Source organism: Tachypleus tridentatus, chromosome 9, assembly GCF_004210375.1.
Source record: "Tachypleus tridentatus isolate NWPU-2018 chromosome 9, ASM421037v1, whole genome shotgun sequence".
Classification (NCBI taxonomy): Eukaryota; Metazoa; Arthropoda; class Merostomata; order Xiphosura; family Limulidae; genus Tachypleus; species Tachypleus tridentatus.
Window position 1 is genome coordinate 79,397,059 of NC_134833.1, and position 23,847 is coordinate 79,420,905.

At 32.2% G+C, this 23,847-nt stretch overlaps 2 long non-coding RNA genes across 2 annotated transcripts; one reads left to right on the forward strand and one right to left on the reverse strand.

The window, feature by feature from the left end:
- Positions 1–2,980: 2,980 nt before the first annotated feature.
- LOC143227154 (uncharacterized) lies at positions 2,981–7,376 on the reverse strand. The gene is made up of 2 exons (XR_013014907.1): positions 7,141–7,376; positions 2,981–3,156 (listed from the first exon to the last, which is right to left on the reverse strand). It is a non-coding gene; the product is annotated as an uncharacterized LOC143227154 (long non-coding RNA).
- Positions 7,377–17,442: 10,066 nt separating this feature from the next.
- Positions 17,443–19,882, forward strand: LOC143227156 (uncharacterized). Its single transcript, XR_013014908.1, has 3 exons — positions 17,443–17,542; positions 19,218–19,475; positions 19,567–19,882. It is a non-coding gene; the product is annotated as an uncharacterized LOC143227156 (long non-coding RNA).
- Positions 19,883–23,847: the final 3,965 nt, after the last annotated feature.

Sequence of the window (23,847 nt, forward strand, 5' to 3'; positions counted from 1 at the left end):
AATTTGTGACGTTAGTAATGAGTATGGTGATAGGTTTCACCAAGACATTGTTGGCATTGAAAACCGTTACCAAGGCAAATGGAATCCAGTATGTTGGCTGATTTTTACTGGATACTGATGAGAGAAAATTCTGACAAAAGTTATAAGAAAAAATAATTGGCTGAGAGATTTTAACCACAGTTACAATTCAAATAAGTTTTTATGAATAAAATAAAATTGTAACAAATATTTCTATTTGGTAAAGTATAAATTCTTAAAAGCCTTGAAAAACTTCTTGTATATTATAAGAAAATATAATAAAATTTGGAAACGGCTTAAATGAGCAGTGAAATAAACTTTATTACAAATGTACTCAGTTTTGATAATTTTATTATTACAGCCATAAAACTGTCGAAACGTTGGAAATCTGTAATAGAGTTTCTTGAAATACCCATTGAAGCTTTCTCCAAAATTTAGTTTCTAAAAAAATGGGTTCTTCATCAACTGTGAAAAAACTTTTGGCTCATTTCACAAAAACAATACATGCCACGCACAAACAGATTCTCTCACTGTAATAAATATTTAGAATTATAAAATAAATACTTTCTCGTGGTAAAGATTGTTTGTTTGTTTGGTTTTGAATTTCGCGCAAAGCTGCACGAGGGCTATCTGCGCTAGCCGTATATGAATTTCTCACTGTACATTTCACTTTATATGAACTGGTTTTTGAAAAGATCAAATAACACTTACCAACAGATTTAAATCTTTCTTTATTCACTACGGGCCCATAGTACCAAAGGGGCGCGGTTTGAATCTCCGTCACATCAAACATGCTCGCCCTTTCAGCGGTGGGGGTATTATAATATTTAAGTCAATCCCACTATTCGTTGGTAAAACAGTACACCAAGATTTAGCTGTGGGTGGTGGTGACTAGCTGTCTTTCCTCTCGTTTTACACTGTCAAATTAGGGACGGCTAACGCAGATAGCTCTCGTTTAGCTTTGCACAAAACTCAGAAAAAAACAAAAAAAACATTTTGACGGATTAATAAAAATAAGTTTATGCAAAATGTTTAGTGAATAGTTAATAAATAGGTAATAAATAGTTCCTGTAGATTCATTAGCTGAAACTGCGGATATAATGTTCAAGTTCTGATTACAGTGTATGGTTTGGGCCCTCGACTCGCAATCTGATGGTCGCGGGCTCGAATACAATCACACCAAACATGTTCGCCCTTTCAGTTGTGGGGGCATCATAATGCGACCAATAATTCCACTGCAAATTAGGGATCGCTAGCACAGATATGCTAACTATGTCACCAAGAACTGAATGAGCAACATCGAGTTGATAAGGAGGATTGACAACAGAGAAGTCTGGCATGACATGGTCGTCGATGGTCGTCGATGATTGACAACAGAGAGTCTGGCATGACACATGTCTGTCGCAGATTTGAAGGAGGAGGATTGACAACAGAGAAGTCTGGCATGTCATGGTCGTCGATGTCTGCCGCAGATTTGACACATGAAGGAGGATTGACAACAGAGAGTCTGGCATGCCATGGTCGTCGATGTCTGCCGCAGATTTGACACATGAAGGAGGATTGACAACAGAGAGTCTGGCATGTCATGGTCGTCGATGTCTGCCGCAGATTTGACACATGAAGAAGGATTGACAACAGAGAGTCTGGCATGCCATGGTCGTCGATGTCTACCGCAGATTTGACACATGAAGAAGAAGAAGCACAGATAGCTTTTGTGTAGTTTTGCTTTCAAAAGGCAAACAAAAACAAACAAGGTTACATAAATATGGATTAAAATGTGATTACATGCTGTTTGTACATGAAATACTTGAAATAATGCAGAGTAGTGACAGCGTATGTAAAACGTATATTAAAATGTTATTACATATTTCTTGTACATCACCTAATATTTAGCACATAAAGTATTGTTAAATGTAATTTAAGTAAATATTGTAGAAAACAATAATGTTTATGCCCTGCCTACTGTAAAAATCTGAATTGTTATTTACGATTTTCAAAATACAATTTACGTGAAATATAAATATGAAATATTTATGAAAATATAGTGCATATAAGCTTTCCAGTAAAAGCTTGTGAGTCCACAGTGGCAGTGGCATAGCGGTATGTCTGCGGACTTATAACGATAGAAACCGGGTTTCGATACCCATTGCGTAGTTTTGTGTCAAACAACAAAGAAAAGTTGATTCAAGTTTACTTTCTGCACGCCATCTACTGCCAAATAGTGGAAGTATTGTTTAATGACTGTCACTGGATGGTTTATTATTTGAAATGCATTATAACCAAGTAAAAATAAAAAAAAGAATTTTTGATAAGATAACTTACTTTTTACGTTATTAATACAAAAACATCACAAGTTTTGAGATGCGGAGAAACAAAAAAGATGCTTTACTAGGATCAAACGAATGTTTCTTTATTATAAAATTCAGGATTAAAATTCGAAATAAAATAAACAAGTATTGAAATTGAGGTTTTTGTTTTGTACCTGATAAGTATTCAAAACTTTCTTATTGTTTAAGTTTTCATGTAACTCTAATCGTACTGACGTATTTTATTTTAATTAGACTGTTAATAATTGTCAATAAATTATCACTTCAAAAACGGTTATAAATTAGACGCATCGATATTTTATTGGTAGAAACGTTGGGATATCTCACGTAACTTTATCATATTGGTATCTATGAATATGTATATATGATAGTATGTATACATATATACGTGTGTGTATATATTATATAGTTATATATTTGGTATATGGATATGCATATATATGTATATTATACATATAAGAGCGCGCGCGTGTGTGTATAAATGTATGTGTATGTGTATGTCTATGTATGTGAGCCCTAAAAACCGGGTTTCAATACTCATGATCTTAATAACAAATAAACAAAACATAACCATGATATGTGTTTTGTATCAAAGTAAGGAAGTTTTTATCTCTTCATAGGGTATATAATAGGGTTTAGGCATAAGACAACAATACTGTTGCCAATTTATTCCTCAGCATACTTTACATGATTCTACAGAATGAGTTGACGCAACATTTAAACAATTAATCGATCAGACCTATTCATTTGTTGATGTTTGTTATCTTCTTCTCACCAGAAATTGAAAATGGTGACAAAACTCGTGTTGTACCTGCAACATATAACTTGTAATAAAACACTGACAACTGGGCAAGTAGCGTTCAAAGTATAATGTTAATCACTAATGTTACACTTTTTTTGTTTTTTATATTGTAAAAAAATATGAAGTTTGAAATGAGTTAAAGGTAAGAAAAACACTGTCTTAACAAACATTGATTTGGTTAAGTACGAAAAGCAAGAAATATTTCATTCACTGTCAGTTTGAAATGACATTTCTCATCTGTTCACGTATCACGTTATTGTGGAGAAACAGCCCCAGGAAGCCTTACCAATTTTTTGTCATTGTCGTTTGTTGCTAGGTTTATTTGACAAAAACAATAAAAAATAAATGTATCGTTAGGTTCACATATCAAGACAATAATAAACAATGCTTTTTTATTCACTACGTATCATTTTCGTATTCCTGTCTTCTAATATATTAAAATTATGTTTGAGAAACTTATTACACGAAATTCGCTAAATTGAACAAACTGCGCAAAATACTAGTCACTAAAATAGCATAGAACTGGAATCAATTTCTTCAGCTGTTGATGAGTTAGAAGGCTCAGTTTTAATTAATGATGAAGCTAATTCTATTTATTCATTAATCAACTGGACAAATATTTTTTATAAAATAAATCATATGTTTAGTTTCTTGTCGGTCAAATTTAGAACTTGTGATGGTAATTATACTGTCATGCTTCCGTGAAAGAGAAATGAATGAAGAAAAAACAAAAAAATAAGTTTTGTTTCAACACAGTTCAAAGTATTGTTTTTTTTTAAGTAAAAAAAATCACTGTCTTTATCACTATTTAGTTTAGGAGGTACAGACAGAGTTTGGAAACTATTGTGAACCAAAACCTAGCTTTGCTAATCGATAACTTGCTTAATTATTCCCTATACTTATTCTCACATGTCTTAGTATACTTTTAAACTATTGGTTAGAGCAGGTTTGTCCAACTTTAAACTAACAAATCAATGTTTTGAACACTGTCTCACGAGCCGGAACTCTGTAGTCATTGATGCAAAAAATACACCAATACTTTATTTAATCGTATTGGTATTCAAAGTCAGAGCAATCGGTAACAAACACAGAGCAACTAAGCCTTATAGTTGAAGACATGAGCCCTATGGTATCTTCATTTCTTTTTTTTTTTTATCTTTAAAGTTTGGTTAGTCTTTTCTGAGCCGTCGTTTAGACAACTTAGAGCTAAAGAGACACACATAGTTTGTCCCATCAGAGAAGTAAAAAAAAAGTAACAAAGATAAAATAATTTTACACGAGGAATATTACTGGCACTAGATATTAACGCCATATGTACCTAGGTAACAAGAAATACACATAACCCATGAGCTTGTGAAACGATACAATTGATCTTCATGCGCTGCAGTTCACTTGTTGAAAAACTTTAGAACAAGTATTTATAAAAGTATACATGAAATAAGTTCGTAATTTTGAGTTTCTATCTTTTAACCCCAAACTTAGAGGCTTTTTTTTTCTTTCATGTTGAATTTTTGCTCAAAACTACTTGCGGGTTATCTCGCTAGCTACCCTAATTTTGAAGTGATAAACTAGAAGGAACGCCGCTAGTCAACACCACCTACCGCATCTCTTGGGCTACTCTTTACATGCGATAAGTCATAAACTAATCTAATCAGCAATGGAACTTTAACACTGTTGTTTCACTGACTAATTATTGACAGTTTCAGTTATTGAGAAATCATTATTTTTCTTTCTTTTATATATATATATATTATACAGTCTAACAAGAGTTTTCCTGCAAATCTATTATATTTTCGAAAAAAGATGAGCTTGAATATAATAATTATTGTAATTGAGGAATGTTAGCCCAACATTATACAAACAAAACATCAAACTTGTAATAACGCGTGTTATCTCAGAGGTTCGGATTGCGACTTTGACGAATGAAAATAAATTGTGTTGCTAATTTCCTTGAATATGTAACTGGTATCTGCAATCATTTTGTTAGAAACTTTTCAAGGTTTATTCTTATCAGCCCATTGTTACTATATGTTTACCTATTCCCCATGTTCAAAGGGCTTTACAGATAATATAAAGTATTATAAAAACAAGTCAGGATTTTGCTTGTTCCACAAAATAATCCTCTCGTGCTCGCTCTCTCTCTAAGCCTATGTTTGCCTCATTTTAATCAAGTAATCTTTTAATTGCTGTTATTTGTAGTTATGTTAGCTCACGTAGAAGTAACGAATGTGTTAACTCTATGAACAGAAATAACAAAGTTAGCTTTCACAAACAACTAAGACATTAATTATGGGCATAGAATATTAAGCTGTGAGTGAATCTCAAAGAAACACAAAGTATGAAACAACTGCCTCAAACACATAATAAGAATTCTCTAGAAAGGATAACATTTTATAATTGAAATAATACTAATTAATATTTTCCTTCTCACAAACTATGATATGTAGTTGGCATGTTGTTAAAACAATTATTATTTTTTTTTATATTTCCGTGTATGCTGAGAACAGCCAGAAACACTTGACATGGAATGTTCGGCATTTCCTACCCCTCTCATTGCCAAACCTCCTGGTTCTACAAAACATTTCATTGGACATTCCTAACCAATAACAAAGTTAGATATTAATATGCAAATAAAAATTGGTTGCTCCTAGTATAAGTTATTTCCGGTTACGTTTTCTCAAAAAGAATAACTTCACATACACTACACACGAAGGCTGTAATGTCACACTACTTTGCATGAAACACGTAAATGATTAATTGTCGGCTTTCTCTCTTTTTAAACGTAAACCAACTGAGTTACTGAGTGATATCAAACATATTTTTACATGTATCAACAATCCTTTGTGCTCTACGCTTTCAAGCTTACCATAAAGTTGGATCAGATTCAAAGTATCTGAAAAAATAACAACAAAAACGTAACGTTCAGCTTACGAATATACAAGAAACCATGTGTATAAATACAGAATTTTCCAATTTACCAATAAAATTGTAAACGAGTTTACTGTCGCCTGCCTGCTAACATTGACATAGAAGTAGAAATATTCAGAAATGTATAGAAAGTTAAGTACCTTACTTTTATATGAAACAAACTTTGAGGGTTTCCAATGATGTTTTTCATAATAAAGTGAGAGAAAATTTTATCAAAATTTAAGGAAAGTACCTTCATCACGACCACAGCTCATACAACGTTTTAAACAGTTCTCTATTCTCAGTTTTTGATCACGTTTAATTGTGCAATAAAAAAAGAACTACTTTATGACATGTGCTTTACTCAGGTAAGTATAGTCTACTTAACAGCAGAACTGAATCTGTATTAAACATGGTTACAGTTAAAACACATTTGAAACATGTGTTCAGAATATATGAGGCTTTTCAAGCTTCATTTGGTCTGTCTAAAAGGTTATTTCAACAACAACAAACATTCAATTTGAAAAATATAGTAAATTAGCTATAACACTAATTACAAAATTACATTTTAGTAAGTAGGTTAACTCATTTTAAGCTGAAAGCTATATATGAAATGTTGTTTTTGATATTCGAAGCTCCTTTTGACATATGAATATACATATGATTGAAATTTAGCAGATTGATTGGTTTGTGCTATGTTAAATATTAATTCTTTGTTTTATAACTTGAAGTGGTCCTAAGATTTGGTTTCCGGTGAGTACTGTGACGTAATACTGACCTTGAACGCTGCCTAAAAAGACCATGAGAAACCTGAGAAAATTGTCTGACATAGCACTCATTATTTTCGCCAAGTGAGGGTGGAACTCTTGTAGTGTCAGCCAGCCGTAGTTGAGTGCTTTACAATAGGTGTATCCATCCAGGACTACAGTCTGGAATTAAAGTTACTTAACCAAGTGAAGACTAGGAGAAGCCATGCTTAACATAGTTTCAAGTAGGTTTAATTGTCAGACGTGCATCAGGTGAATGTAACGAACGAAGCAAATTACATTATTTCTACTTCGAGAACTCACTCATTTTTATACTTACATGGGTGTGACCAAAAACTAATTTTTCTTCTCATTTATTTCAGTTAAAACTACTTCCTGTTCATCAACAGCGACAAAAAGCAAGCTTTTGAAAAGGTCCATAGCTCATCTTAATTTAGCTGAGATATTTATGAATTATAAGTTCAAAATATTCGTTAGTTCCACCTCTAACAGAGAAAATCATAAAAAATTAACAAGCTGTTATTATCTTATCTAAAAACTTTAAATCAAAGTCAAGAAGAGAGCGTTGTTTAAATACGATTCATTGGATGATTACTTTTATCAGTGTTCATGCACACTTCTGACATTCACATTCATATTTTACAAAGAAAGACACTTCACGTTATTTGTTAAGCTTTATTTGGTTTAATAAGACAAACAAAAGGAAAATGCCATAGTATCTTTATTGTTAGCAATCTAATCTTTTGTTGTAAGTTGTATGATAGGAAAATACCAAGTATTCAAAGATAATCTTGAGTAACCTGGTTTGAGTATCTCTATACTGTAATAACCAAATTGTTGTTTCGCGAGTCTAAAAGTACGTCTTTTGAGATTAGAGTTTATTCACACGTTTAACGTTATCTTCTTGTTTCTCAACCGGCAGTACCGAAGTTTGCTGTCAAATTTAGATTATGCATTATTTTGTTTTAGGCGAGAAGAGAATGAATTTAATACAAATTCATCAATTAAAGTCTAAATATGAACTTCGTATATAAAAGAACTAGTGCATAAGGATGTTTACATATGTATAATGATATGTTCAAATACAAGTAAACACTGAATAGTCACAACACTTCGATAAGTTTATAATAAATAAACCTAGAGATACATGTGTCGTGTTGCACGTCTTTTGTTTCCACGTGTGTTTCAATCAACTAATTTGTTCTTCTAAAGGACCCAGCATTACCGTACAGGAAGATAAATTTGTCTTTTGTAAGATCGTTACACTCTTTGAAGAAAGAAATTAAATCTTTTGAACAATTTCTACTGATTAAATTTCACATAAAATTAAGTTACAGGTAATCCCATCAGATTTTTGAAAGAGAATTGGCTTCACCCTTTCACACTTGCTCGCTTTTAAGTTTCGTTATTAACTAAATGTTATTGTGCTAAATTAGATTATTAAATTTAAAGTAGATATTTCGAATGTCTCTTTATGGGATAGCGCTAAGTCTTTGGATTTACAAAGCTAAAATCGAGGGTTCGATTCCCCTCGATAGATACAGTCACTACCTCCATGTGGCTTTGATACAGGAAAACACATGTAAAAGGTTTATACTTTTTTCGTCAACTCAAACGTCCACGTTAATCTAATTAATACTAAATGTTTTAATAGTTCATAAGAAAACTATCTTTTTGTTAACTAAAAACTAACATTCAGTTTTTCTAGTAAACGCTACACGTTAAAAAATACATAAAAATGGAACGAACTCGTGACCTGTTTTATTTATATATCATGTTTGAAGGCTGAACTCTTGCCTGTTTTATCGACATTTCAAGTTTAGATGTTAACTTCATCTTCACGTGTTTTATTTATACTTCCAGTTTGCAGACTAAATGCTAAAATTTACTTGTTTTACTTGTATTCCAAGCTGACGGCAGAATTCTGATTTTTAAAGGAAATCGACGTTTCAATCTGGTTATAGGGAACTTGTTATTCTGTTACCCCACATCTTCTCACCAAAGGTTTATTTAAATGTAATTTGTAAACAACAATATTTGAATCTAAAAGAAGCTTATGTAAGATATATAATAAGACAATGTATTTAGTGTAAGTAAACATACACAAATATTTTTAATTGCAGTAAGGTGGAAGATAGAGAAATCCTGCCGTAGCTTAGTGTGGCTAAGGTTTAGAGAGAGCCTGTCATATCTTAGTATGCTAGGAACTCGAGAAAACTTATTATATATTAGCAAGCTGGAACTCGAGAAGACGTGTCATATATTAGTAAATTAGAAACTTATATAAGTCTGTCATATCTCAGTAAGCTGGGAACTCGAGAAGATCTGTCACACGTCAATGTATTACTAAACTTATCCTAGTTTAGTACAAATAAGATAGAGAAATCTTGGTCTAGCTTTGTTAGGATACAAGTTAAAGAAAGTTGGTCATAGCTTAGCAAGGTATATGGTAGAGAAAGCCACGTGTAGCTTAGTGAGATAATAAATTGATAAAGTTTCTCATAACTTCATAAAACAAGAGGTCTGTAAAGCTTATTATTGTTTAGTAAGAAACGTGGAAGAGGAAACGTGTAATATCTTAGTGTGGTAAGTCAACGTATCCAGATAATGATTTAATTTAACACCAAGAAAGACAAGAGTGGAAATGAAACGTGTTTACTTATGTTGAGTATATTCATCAGTTTCAAGCCGTCTCATCTGTCATCAATCCAACTGTGTCCACCATGAAGAATGTTACATATATAACTTTTAAGAGTATATCACATTTGAGTAACAACTGGTCAGTTTTCTAGTCATTCACGAAGAAATGCATCTTGATGTCTAGAAAAGAAGTTGAATCTAGTTAAAAAAATATTTTGCTGTATTTAATACTAAATGTGTAAATAAAAAATAACAACCTAAATACCTTTTATAGTAAAACGCGGCTTAGAAAATACAATAGTAGAGCCATAAACACAGGCCATTATTATAATCAACATGTTGGATGTTGGTCTGATTATTTGTGTAACATGTTTTTTTAGGAATATTTTGTTGTGGTTCTACAATAATAGTTTCATAAACACAGACCATTTGTTCGATATAAGGTATCAAAAGTATAATTATTAAAGTTTTTGCTTACTTAGATGTTTGATATCATTTCCAGTTATTGATGTAACAAGCTAATGTTAAATGTTGGGCAAAAGAAACGTAAAATTTTAGTTATAACACTGGTGCCCTTGAGCATTATTATTTTACACACATAATACCATAGTCAGAGATTTCGTCAGTGTTTCTCTGTACCATGAAGTTATTACTTTACATATATATCATTTAACTCACTAAGAAACTCATACTGTATCTAGAAGTATGTCACAGTTTTCGTAAACTTGAGTAGTTCCGACTGACATGTAACTTCGCTCATTTTAAACTGCACGAATACTCAAATAGTGAACAAACATAGGAGGAAATGTTATTATCTCTTCTCATTGCAGATCTGTGTGAGCTACAGTAGCGTCACGGTGTCAGGATTCATTATTATTACAGGTACTGGTAACAAACGACTGTGTAAACACATATGTGTGCAACTGATTCTGAGTTGAATTCTGATTCGTACTTGACCTGGGAATAGTTTCTGTGTTGTATCTAACTTAATGGTTAACTAACTCACCATTGTTTTTCTATGTGCTGATTTATTTACATCAAACGCTATTAAACCTAATTGTGGTGTAGAACGATTTCCTGCAATGTTTGAGATATAAATTTTATACGCATGTATAAGATATTATTATTATGTCGATAACAGATACCAAACTAAAGGTGAAGAGACGACACTGATGTTAATTTTGGTTCAAAGTTTAGAACTCTTTACTAAACGTTAAAAAACAGAAGAAACTTTAACCTTAATTAAAATATTTAGAAATATTTGAAAAAGACTGTTATCAAATGTAGATTATTCGTAGCTTACCGATTTTGAGGGACTTTTCATTTATTTTTCATACCCAAAACTTTGTTAATTTAAGAAATGAATTCAATAAAAATTAATGAGCATACAAAAACACGTGGTAGTGACAGTTAGTGGTATAAATGTTAATAAATCCGGCACGATGTGATATAAAAAATAAAATTGTTTAATAGACATTCTTTGGAATGTTTGGTTGAAACAGTAATTAAGAACCATATGTTGACAGAGATATTAAAGTAGGCTATTTTACCTAGAGTTTACAAGGGAAATAAGGGTTACAAGTCAACATCAGGAATATTTAATGCATCTCATGAAGATGATTTATTTCATACGAGTTGACAAGTTGGAAATTAGTGGCTTATTTTAATTTCCGCTGATTACATGAAAAACATAACTCCTTGTGAATCATTTAACCCTCACTCATTTTTTTGTAACATTATCGGTTGTGAAATGTTGTAAGAACTACAAATACTGTTTTGTTCTTTTGATTAAAGTTTTGAAAAAAAATCTGAAAATGATTAGTTGTTGCATATTCAATTAATTTTATAATAAAATTCACATCAGAAAAAAAACAAATAAACTCAGAATTACAGTGTGAAAATTACATGACACATCACACATCTTAAAAATAATTATTCAACAAATTGATCTTTATTTCTAATCTATATAAACACGTCTTAGAGTTAAAGTATATAAACATTTTATTATTATAAAGAACAATTTCTGCGTTAATTATGATTATTTAGAAGGTGTGTAAAATTCACAGTTAAAAACTTATCTAATACTATTTTTAGCTCATACAGGACAGTCAAACTTGAAAGGTAAGGTAATGTAACCAAAATGGCGGCTTATAAATGATAAAGAATACGAGAAAGAGGCGTTCCTCTTTAAGCTTTGTAATGATCGTACCTCCTCTATAGAAACTCAATGCTTGATGCTCAAAGCGCCATCTACCAGTTAACAGTAAAGCGGAATATATATACACACATATTATACAAATAAAACATAAATAGCGAAATTTCACATCTTATTTTATTTAAAAATAAACATGAATAAGTTGTATATTTCGTTCAACAGGAAGCAGTACATTAAAGGAGACAAAACTGAAAGAGTAACGACAGGTATTGTTTGATACGTTGTTCAGGCACAGTATTCGTGACGAGTAAACTAGAATGGACGGTATCTGCCTGTTGTCTTTCGTCTAACCCTAAAGACGAAAAACGAAAGACTTTCAAAATGTTGTTCCATTTTTTTTATAACAACAGTTGTCACCCATTCCAATATACTCAACAGTGATAATAAATCTGGAGTAAAATGTTTTATTTAGAAGACACGTCATTTGAGAAACAAAAAAATATGTGTGTACATAAGTAAAAACAACATAAAAACACATTATTTTTAGTGCAGCAAAAGAAGTTAAGACGTGGTGTATTACTTTAACGAAAACTCAACAAATATTGAGTAGTTTTGCGCGAAATTCAAACCAAATAAACATACCAAAGCTATCTGCGCTCGCCCTCCCTAATTTACTAGTGTAAGACTAGAGGGAAGGCAGCTAGTCATCAACACCCACCGCCAACTTTTGAGATGCTCTTCTACCAACGAATAGTGGGATTATAACGACCCTCACGGCTGAAATGGCAAGCATATTTGGTGTGTCGGGGATTCAAACCCGCACTCTAACCACCTGGTAATGCCGGTGGTCATTATATAGTACTTAACAGTTTAAAACAATGTAGAAGAAATATAGTTTGAAGTTATAATGTTGAACTGATACAAAGATAATTCAAAATGTATAACAAATAATTGAGTTCGTTCAAAACCAAAAGAGATTTCTCTTGAAAATGCCTGAAAGATATTATTCAAAAAGTAGACGTTTATAAACAGCCTGAAGAGCTTTGGATTGGTCGCAACACAACGTCAGGAATGAATATGGTGAATGTACTTCAATTGAAATACTGATAATATAAACCCTTCTAATTCTTTAAACCTCCTAAATGAGTAGATATAGCCTGTAATGTTTGAAAATATAATAGTCTAAAACTGATGTCTTATGACAGGTATGATTAATTAAAATATTATTACGTACTATTAAGTTTTTAACACAAGCCTTGTTGTTTATGAAATGGGCTATTCGTGATAATTGTCTCCATAAAAGCAATATGATGCACTTGATATATACACATATATAAATTTTCGTTGCTTTCTAAACAACTTATGAGACTGGACCAAGTATATGGATATGTTGAAAATGTACTTTGAACTCGCAAGTTAATACAATTCGTGGAAATAAAAAGCAAACAATAACACTCATAGTTTCTGTTGGAACTGTCGAGGTGTTGTTATATCGAACAATTGAACACACGTCACAAATAAAATGTTATAAAGAGGCAAACTATAAGTAGTTTAAAATTTAAAATTTTTGTGTGATTGAAAAGAAAATAATTTTATACGTTTTTGTAGTTTTCGTTACTAGTAAAATGTTTATTGTGTAAATGGTAAAACATCAACAAGTAGTCGTTGCTGATGGAAAAAAAAACATACAACAACCTTGGGAATAAATACAGAATTATTTGTTACAAGTGATTGGCGACAGTTCTACTACAGTGAAGAAAACGTCCATTAAAGTTTACCTAGAAGTTCAACATTGAATCTCACTGACTCACTTTCAAAGTTTACTACGAAACGAAAAAAAAAGTCTTGCTAAATCTTAACAATCTATAAAACTCAGACAAGTCCTAACATCAAAGTAAATGTTGTTCTGATTTTATACAGACTAAAGCTGTGTCCTGGTACAAACATTCACTTTGACTTAATTACATAGCTATATTGAAGTAATAAATAAGGTATCATTAGAAAGATAATTTGTTTGGTTCGGTTTCGAACTTTCTTATAAATCGTCTCGTTTTCTCAATAAGGTGGGTGTTCCAGTATACTTACTGATTTTTAACTTAACCCTACAACCAAGAAACAACAGGATATAAATGCGAAACTTCCAGTCTTATTCTTATAATGTTAGAATAACACTTCCCATACAAGATATATTCTGAGAAAGCTACTACAGATATACCGTGGCAGCTTGTTAGAATAACACTCTATCTACATAAAGGATCTAGCTTGAAGTGTAGAATCACATTTAACAGAAAGCTACTACAGCTCCACTGTGGTATATTGTTAGAATGATTACATACAGGATCCAACCTGAAGTGGTGTACAATCCTCTTACCAGAAAACAACTGGAGTTCCAGGGTGGTATCTTTTTAAAATAGTACTCTACATATAGAACCTCACATGAGGTGTATAATCATACATAACACTAACAGAAAGCTACTGCACTTGTATTGTGATGTCTTGTTAAAATAACTACATTCAGAATGTAACCTGAAGTAGTATGTACTCACACTTAACAAAAAGCTGCAGTATTTTTATTGTGGTATCTTGTTAAAATAACACATTAAGTACAAAATCTAGCCTGAGGTGTACAATCACACTTAACACCGTGGTCTCTTGTTAGAATAACATTACCTACACGATCTAATCAGAGTTGGGTATTTACATTTACCAGAAAGCTGCAAAAAGTTAAAATAACATACAGTTTCCAGAAACTGAAAGTTGCTAGAGCTGGTGTAGTGTGTTGTTGAAAGAACACTACATACAGGTGATACATAATAACACTTAACAGAAAGTTAATGGAGTTCTACTTTGGTGTCTTGTTAAAATAACACTACATACAGGGTCTAGCCTGAGGTGCAATGTAATAACACTCAACAGAACCTTAGTAGAGTTGTATTGTGGTATCTTGTTAAAATAGCACTTCTTACAGGGTTGAGCCTGAGGTGGTGTATAATAACACTTAAGAGAAGTTACTGGAGTTCTGCTGGTGTATATTGTTAAAAGGATACTACATACAGGGTCTAGCTTCAGGTGCTATATAATAACACTCAACAGAAAGTTAGTAGAGTTCTACTCTGGTGTCTTGTTAAAATAACAGTTCACACAGGGTCAAGCCTGAGGTGGTGTATAATAACACTTAACACAAAGTTACTAAAGATCTACTGTAGGTCTTGTTCAAATAACACTACATACAGAGTTCTAGCCTAAGGTGGTATATAATAACACTTAACAGAAAGGTATTAGAATTATACTGTGGTGTCTTGTTAAAAGAACATTACATACAGGGACTAGCCTAAGGTAGTGTATAATGACACTTAACAGAATGTTAGTAGAGTTCAACTGTGGTGTCTTGTTAAAATAACACTACATACAGAGTCAAACCTGAGGTAGTATATAATAACACGTAACAGAAATTTATACTTCGTTTGTAGACTAATTATCTGTATAGATAGTTTATTGTGACTAGTATAATCACACGAACAAAACGTTACTGTCATTCAATTGTCGCTTAACAAATGTGCTGTCGATAACTTCACGGGGAAATGTTTTATTTTAGTTTTTGAAATCCGCATTTTAAGTTAGTTTTATTATCACATTTTTAGAAAGGTTTTCTGAAATAAAGGCAGCATTATAACTCTGCTTCTCATTCGTTCTTAAATGTCTTTTGTATTTGTTTTGCTTTCCAAAATCGTCACTTAAACTCTGTAGATAAGTCTAGTTATAACAAATTTAAGTAGTACCCAGAACAACAAAGTTTCGGATCAGTTGAAACAATAAGTTCTAATAATTAATGCATAGAAGCAGAAAACATATACCCCTTCTCTATTTCTAGTATGTGGTTTATCTTACTATAAAGTTGTGTTCTGAATAAATAAGTCCAGATTTATTCATATCTGTTTTAAATGTTAATTGAAAAAATAAATCGATTATTTCTAAAGTAATGGTAATACGCTAAGTGTACGTCACCTTGGAAATACGTGACTTCCACCATATATTTTGAGAAGGGGAAAGCGGTAAACACAGTTGCCGAATACTTTCAAGTGTCTCATCGTCCGACAAACTAGACGCGTTGTTTGAAAAGCATGCCGAGTTTCCGTGGCGTGATGTTAGATGATTTCATCATTAGATACCCGTGTACGTCACGGTAGAGGCATTGCGTTGAGAGTGCGAAAGTATATACGCAGTATTTCAGAAAGATAAATTGCAGCCCAATTTTTAAAATAATTTTTATCAGAAAAATTGTGTCCAATACTATAAAATGTTTGATATGAAATCCGGGTTTAGATAATGTCTTTCACTGAAGTAATGGTGTACTATAATCTGTATATTATAAGACTGTAGTACACTGTTTCAAATTAATGTATTTCTTAAATATCTCTAAATCATAAAAACAAATATTAATATGAGTATTTTAATATTTAATTGATAGAAGTATTACGTTTAATAATTTCCCTTTTATAACATTGCTTTAAACTAAGGGAAATAATACCATTGTTGTTCCCCTGTGTGAACAGCGTCAAGCTTACGGACTTACGCTGCTAAACATCCGGGATTCAATTCCCTTCATTGAACAGTGTAATAACCCATTATGTAGCTCTGCACGGGCCAAAGAACAAAACCCTTTTCCAACTTCGGGAAGAATATTGCTGCTTTAGTTAATAGTTCTAAAAGCTTGGCAACTTAAAATGTAACTCTATTAACAGTTCTATGAGTTAAAAATCACGAAAATTATTTGTAATGGGAATCAACTATTATATTAATACTTTGAGTAGCATGACAACTTAAAATGTAACTACTGTAATAGTTCTATGAGTGAGGTAAGCTGCAATTAGATCTTCCATCAGATTCAAGAGTTAAATATTTTTAAGAACAAACTATTCTGTGTATGGGTATACAACTTATAAATTAGCTACTGTATAACATTTATGATTCAAATATGTTAAAAGTTGTCTATTCTAACAGCTCTATGAGTAAAGGGCATCTAAAGTTCAGCCCTCATGTATCAGACGTCTTCGACTCAGCTAATTAAATAACTGTTAGTTTCCTTGTGTCCAAACAACTTAAAGTGTTATTCTGTAAGTTATTTAACCTAAAATTTAGTTGCTTTTCCTCATCATAAATTATATAAAACACATGGATTTATGAATAATAACTTCAAGAATAATACAGTCTCCACCACCATACGAAGCCACATCTTCTTTCTCGGTATGTTCGTGTCCAGAGTTACTGAAGAACGGTGTAATTCCACAGAATCCAATAAAACTCGATGACAAGAGGTAAATCGAATAATAGTTTGTGTTTTATATATAATGTTTAGTATATAACGCATACTGGAGCTGAATTTATCGGAAGTTTGGATAAGAAATCTAACATTTTATTATATCTTTTTTTTTCTCCAATCTATTCTCTTTAGCTTTTTCTTCGGTCTTACTCATCTTTCACTGCTACAAGCTATACAAAATGGATTCTGGCTATTTATTTGGTGACGACCAGAAAAAAGCATTACCCACTTTGGTTTTTATATTTTTATTTCGTTTCTTGAAGAACTCAATCATTGAATACTTTTTATAACATTGAATTAGAAAAAAAAAACCCAACATGATTTGGTTTTTGAGATCCATTGAATTTACCTGTTAGTACAATTCCTTGGATGAGATGATTTAGACTTATCTATTTGTTTCATCCCTAATCATCAGAAAGTGTTAGATACCTGTTTGTAAACCTCATTGTTTCAAAGCATATATGTTTGTTATCTTTTCGGCTCTATGAATTAATAATCTCTATTTCAGACGTTTTCCAGCTGCTAGGCTTAGAATTATCTGTTTTTCAGCTTTATACGTTCAAAACCGAGAACTGTGGTTTTGTAAAGCAGAACTTGAGCTAACAGGTAAGTTATAAAACCTCAAAATCATGAAAGATTTGCTTTAGAAATAATGAATAAATTTAGCCTGATGAAAACGAAAGATAAGATATCAAAAATGTTAAATAACATTTTTGTTGTTGCCATGATAAGGCAATATTATTTGTTTTATTTTTTGGTTTTGTTTGAAATTAAGCACGAAACTACACCATGAGCTATCTGTGCTCAGCCAACCACGGGTATCCAAACTCGGTTTCTATCGTTGAACGTCCACAGACATACTGCTGTGCCACTGCGAAGCATGATTTGTGGTGAAGATAATACTGTTTTTCAGACCAGCTAGACTGTTCAGTTTTCCATAACTAAAAGCAATACCTTGCAGAGAACTACACTGTACAAACACCTGATAGTATTCTCGAAGTTTTAGTTTTGCTTGGAGTTATATTACTAACTCTGAAATCTCCTATACTTCTCTGAGTATCAAGTTACCTATAATAGTAGACAAGTTCGTATTAACAGAAAAGAGGAACCAGATTTCACAACAACTTTATCTTCAAACACGACCAACATTCTCGAGGCACATTAAGACCCATTCAAACGGATTATCTAGCCACTCAATTAGGTGTAAATGCAGTAATGTTTTTGGATATGTGTGACTGTTCCTACGGGCATGATTAGTGTCTGGATTAATCCATTAAACTATAAATGAAAAGACTGTTAAAAGCATACAAAACTACTATTTTACTATTTTAAACAACATCCATACATGTGAAACATACACACATATGTACATACATACGTTTATACCATAAAAAATCCGTTCTAATCGGATCAAACTGATTTCGTAAGACGTTATCTTTCATTATTTTGAATATTTTTGATGTAGAATCTAACAAAACCTGTTAAAAGAAAACCGAATACTGAAATAAAACAAAGTTAAATGCAATATATATAAACCTTAGATTAAAAAATAGTCCAAATCGATGATATTTTATTGTTGGAAAAATGATTAATATAATTATTTTAAAATATACATAAAAATGTATAAAATATAAATTAAAAACATAACAAAAGATATAATATATTTATATCTTTACAACGTTGTTCAATGAAAAATGTACGATGATAGAGGGGAAATATAATTAGAATATGACGTGCATTTGTATTCAGAGACCTTTAGTAAAAACATACACACGTATTCCCTGTCTACACTAAATATATTTAGTAAAAACATACACACGTATTCCCTGTCTACACTAAATATATTTAGTAAAAACATACACACGTATTCCCTGTCTACACTAAATATATTTAGTAAAAACATACACACGTATTCCCTGTCTACACTAAATATATTTAGTAAAAACATACACACGTATTCCCTGTCTACACTAAATATATTTAGTAAAAACATACACACGTATTCCCTGTCTACACTAAATATATTTAGTAAAAACATACACACGTATTCCCTGTCTACACTAAATATATTTAGTAAAAACATACACACGTATTCCCTGTCTACACTAAATATATTTAGTAAAAACATACACACGTATTCCCTGTCTACACTAAATATATTTAGTAAAAACATACACACGTATTCCCTGTCTACACTAAATATATCTTTACTTTTCTACTACTACATTATTTAACATGGATATTTTTCAAACTGTTTCTTATTGGTCAGTCGATTTTTCAGCTTATGGGTCGTTCTTAAAGCATCAACACTGAAGTCGTAGTGCCACTTTTTCGTCTTCTGACTTCTGTACCAAAGAAAAGTTATGAGCCTACTTTGAAACTTCGGTCTGAAGGTGATCTTTCATTTGATCAAGTTCTAAAGTGTTAAAAGAGAGGGTATGGAAATGACAGCTGATGGTGAAAGTTTCACTTCTATTGCTGGAAGCAGAGGAGATTACATTGGTTTATTTCTTTTCAACGCTAGAAATTATTATCTTTGGTAGGTTCGATGCACTTTTTTCTTATGTTTTTTCATATATATAAATTGATGTGGAAAGAAATTATTTCCAATATTTTTATTTTTTACCTAGGACTATAACTGCTAACTGTTGATATCATGGCAGAAAAAAACCAGTAGGTTCTCACATTGATGAGTCATTGATGTTGGAGTGGAAAGCACAGCAGACGTAAAAGGTGGCTTCATTGTCATCATCTGTAGAACCATGATTATTGACATTTCTAGAAACGACTGTTAAGAGACAACGATTGCTGAATCCGCTTCTCAGTTATTGTCCAGAACAAACTTAATTTTAATTTCGACTGTTTTATTAAACAACACAGAGTTGAAGAAAAATAAACGAAAGCTAAATAAAGTGACCAAAACGTATTATTTTATTTCAGGGCTCACTGTCGAAAGTCCTGTTCAAACTCAACTTCTGATTAGTGAAATGTTTAACTAACTACATAACACTGGTCACAATCAAATATTTTCTGAAAATGTTCTCAACGAAATGTGTAATTAATACAACAATATATTCCATTTCTTTAGTAGTAGTACACGCATTTATCCTCATAGCAGAGACTGTAGTTAACCTAACACCTTTGTATGGCTCGATCCATTAATTCCTTTTTTTTTACAGTTATTAGAATGAGAGTAACATGCTCCTTGCTAGGTTGTTGCAATGAGACAACTCTTGACGACTCAGTTATGATAATGTAAATATAATGGTACATAGGATCAAAACGTAACAGCTGGCACTTGTAAAAGATTCTAACCACATAACTACATTCAACGTTTGAGTCTACTTGGATTATTCATTGTTCCTTCCCAAATAAACACAGGGCTCTGCTACATTCAATCACACACTTATAAGAGATTATGTATATTTGAAATAGCAACAGGTGGTGAGTGGTGATGACTAGCTGTCTTCCCTCTAGTCTTATACTGCTAAAGTGAGAACGGCTAGCGTAGATAGCCCTCGAGTAGCTTTGTGCAAAATTCAAAACGAACCAAACAAACGAAATCAGCGAAAAAACATATGTGCTTCATTCGAATGACACTCCGATTAAGCTCTATTGTTGTCTGATGTCTTTCGTAAATACTTATGTGATACAATATAGATAAATCAATATGTCACAGACACACGTTTATTCACACGTGTACATAAATATTCGTTATAATATTCCATATTTTATTAATATGCATATCTATATGAATTGCGTATTGAAATAGCATATATAGCAAAAAAAATGGCAAATACGAAAGCTCTCTGCTGCCATCTGTCAGTTGAGAAATTCAACTCTATTGATTAATGTTAAGAAGAAGAATCATTTCAAGCTAAGTTGAGTTAACTCAACCATTTCATCGCAAATCACAAACACAGAAACTTGTTTCCTACAACACATATCGCTACATAGATCAAATGAAGAAACTCATTATGAAACGTAGTAAAATAACTTTTTTGGTATGATTTCGAATAGCCGACATATTTCTTAGTTATTTAGAGCATAACTTTCAGTGTAACCTAAAATACGTGTATGTGCGTTTCATGTGTGAAGACATGTTGTTGTACGTAAACGTAAACATGATCCCACATTTACATTTACACACACATAAAAGTTCTCAAGTTATTTCTTAAGTAAACAACCGACATGAGGCACCAAATATTTTTACGTGGGTGCTCTGAGAGCAAGCATTCCAAAACACCTTTGTGTCAGAAACTCTAACTTAAAGATATACCACCAATACTTCTAGCTGTTAAGAGCGCTCGACTCGTAATTTGAGGGTCTCGGGTTCGAATCTCCATCACACCAAACATGTTCGCCCTTTAAGCCATGAGAGCTTTTTAATGTGTGGTCAATCCCACTACTCGTTAGTAAAAGAGTAGCTCAAGAGTTGACGGTGGGTGGAGATGACCAGCTGCCTTCCCTCTAGTATTATACTGTTAAATCAGGGACGACTAGCGCAGATAGCTCTCTTGCAGTTTTGCATGAACAAACAAACAGAACTAGCCGTTAACTTTCTAAGGTTTTCAGTTATGGTCATCAGACGTACTCACAGTAGGGGTAGAGTGATTCGCGATTCATATTCTAATGAAAGTATCTACAAAAACTAGTGCTCTGTAGCACAGAAAGTAAAGTTCACACAGTACTTTTATGTTAAAAGCTCGTAGTCACTCTCTGTGGAATTTTGTTACCACCCAAATAAGTACTATCAGTTACTTCTTCCTTGTCAGCTAGTTCAAAATGAACAGAGACAGTATATTCAAGTTATCAGTCCTGTCCATTACTAATTCGTGATTGAGTCAGTGTATGAAAGGTTTTTCATAACTTATCACTTTATCGTCATGGTTCGTATGTTTTTATACAACACGTAAAAGGCGGACTTTATACGTCAAATAATTGAGCTAAAAGAAAGATGAAATACGTTGCTAGTACGCAGTAGAATTCATAATTAGTTATTTTTTCAGCACTGATAACAAACATTAAGTACTTAGGTTTGTACTCCAGCCCCGTGAATTTGACAACCCAGATCTCAGCCGGTGTTTTGCCATATTGTGTTTGCTAAGAAAAATCTTACATCGTGTTGCTCATGTGTTTACCAACCTAAATTTTAATCTGCGTTTAAGCATATGAGATCATTAATCTACATTTTAACCTACATTTAATTTTCATGTGTTTGTTAATCTAGATTTTTAGTCTATTTTTGAGCTTTATGGGTTTGTTAATCTAGATTTCAGTCTATGTTTAAGTTTCATGGGTTTGTTAATCTAAACTTTAGTCTGTGTTTAAGCTACATAGATTTGTTAATCTAGATTTTAGCCTGCGTTTAAGCTTCATGGATTTGTTAACATAGATTTTAGTCTATGTTTCACCTTCATGCAATTTTTAGTCAAGATTTTGGCCTGTGTTTCACCTTCACGAGTTTCTTAGGCTAGGTTTTAGTTCGGTTTAAGTTTCATGAACTTTATAAATTAAAATTTAATCTGTATTTTAAATCCACGAGTTTGATGATCTAGAGATTAATTGTTTTTCTTTTGGGCTCATAAACAGAAAATTTAAATTATAGTTTTGAAGAATTATCTTTCATTTTGTACCTAAACATTTCGATAAACTTTAATGATTGTACAGATATGTTTCGAATCTCACATATAAACTTTTGTTTTCCTTACTCGAAGTGTTTGTGGATATTTACAAAAATAAGTTATGAAAAACCCTAGAACTACGCTGCGACGTGCAATGAGCACATGATAAAGGAAAAGAACTTTGGAACTGGTTTAAACCAAGGAATCAACCCAAACACGGATACAAAGTTCACAATGCATATCTTCAATAACAGTCTCGACTAGAGTAAATGCACTGGCTAAACCTCAAGCTTTCTAAACAAGTAATGCCTATCGAGTACAAATAGAGGTTTATAGCTTCTACAACTCCCTTGAATATTTTCAATTTAGTGCCCTTTTATATAAATTGTTCCGAAAACAGATGGTGGATAGCGGTCAGTAAAATTCACACTGTATATGTGAATTTATAAAGCGTAGCATACATCAAGCACGAAAACCATAAGGTCCTAGGTGTTTCCTCTTCAGTATTTATAATTAGTTGGTTTTATTTCTGTATATCGCGCTGTCAGCTGTGAAGGTGTTATAATGTCACGACCAATCCCACCTACTATTTTTGGTAAAAGAGTAGTTGAAGCGTTGTCGGTTGGTGGTGATGACTAGATTCCTTTACTCTAGTCTTTCACTAGTAAGTTAAGGACGACTGGCGCAGATAGCTTTGTAGCTTGTGTAGCTTTGGGCGAAATTTAAAAAACAACAACAACAAAGCAAACGTTTGTATCTCTACATCTAATTATCGTATTTTTTATTTTACATCTACGTATTTTTGTTTTAGATTTCCTTATATATCTGCCAATCTAACCGACGTTGTATTTTTATATTTTACTCTGTCTTACTGTTTTCTATCAGTTTGTTTACTTGATGCGTCTAGACGTTTATTTTATCTATGTCCATTATTTGTCCTATCACTCATTGTGTATCTTTGTTCTCTCTATATATATTTATCTATCCGCGTGTCTTTCTTTTATTTTTTAAAGATAAATACATATCTATTCATCGAAAAGTGAACAGTCTATTTCCAGTTTTCATTTATATTTCTCTAACTTCTATTTGTGTTTAGTTTTGCTGTAAGCCCGCGATGGAATTAAATCACCCTCCGTAACTAGAGAGGACGTCCGTTGTTAAACTGACTGTATAAATAATTATCATAAACTTCCTATAAGTAACTTATACATATAAATACGTTCTTTAACAATTTTGCAGTTCCTTCTATGTGCAGTTACAACATGACACCCATGTTTTTCTTTATAA